This window comes from Brassica oleracea, chromosome C4 (genome assembly GCF_000695525.1).
Source record: "Brassica oleracea var. oleracea cultivar TO1000 chromosome C4, BOL, whole genome shotgun sequence".
NCBI lineage: Eukaryota > Viridiplantae > Streptophyta > Magnoliopsida > Brassicales > Brassicaceae > Brassica > Brassica oleracea.
In genome coordinates this window covers 26,403,008-26,403,508 of record NC_027751.1, presented here as the reverse complement: position 1 = coordinate 26,403,508, position 501 = coordinate 26,403,008, and positions in this window count along the sequence as shown.

Sequence of the window (501 nt, the reverse complement as noted above, 5' to 3'; positions counted from 1 at the left end):
AGATCCTCGGACTAAAGATTGTGATTTAGAAGTCCAAAAGATAATACATCTTCAAGAGCTAGCTAATAGACTGCCAGATACATTTGCTGACCCAAATAGAGTGACAATATCACATATCCCGGCTTGTAATGCACCTATAAGATTAGACGTCCAAGATGGACAATGTCAAGTAGCTACAGAGTCTAAGCAACGTTTAAAACGTGACAGACCAATTGGTTCCAAAGACAAACAGCCTCGGAAGTCCAAGAGAGGTGCTGGATCCGAGAGTATCAAGGAAACCGTCCAGAACATCGATGGACCGGCCGAGCCGACCCAGACGGTTGTGCCAAGTGAGCCGGCCATGACAAATGATCCGACCGTTCCAAATGATGGGGTTCGGGACGCCGAATTTCATGGGACACAAGGGCCGGACAATCAAGAGATCTCTATAAACCATATAATGTCTGGAACGAAATGGAACAGAAATGATATCGACGTCGATGATATTTTTGCTTATAAAGT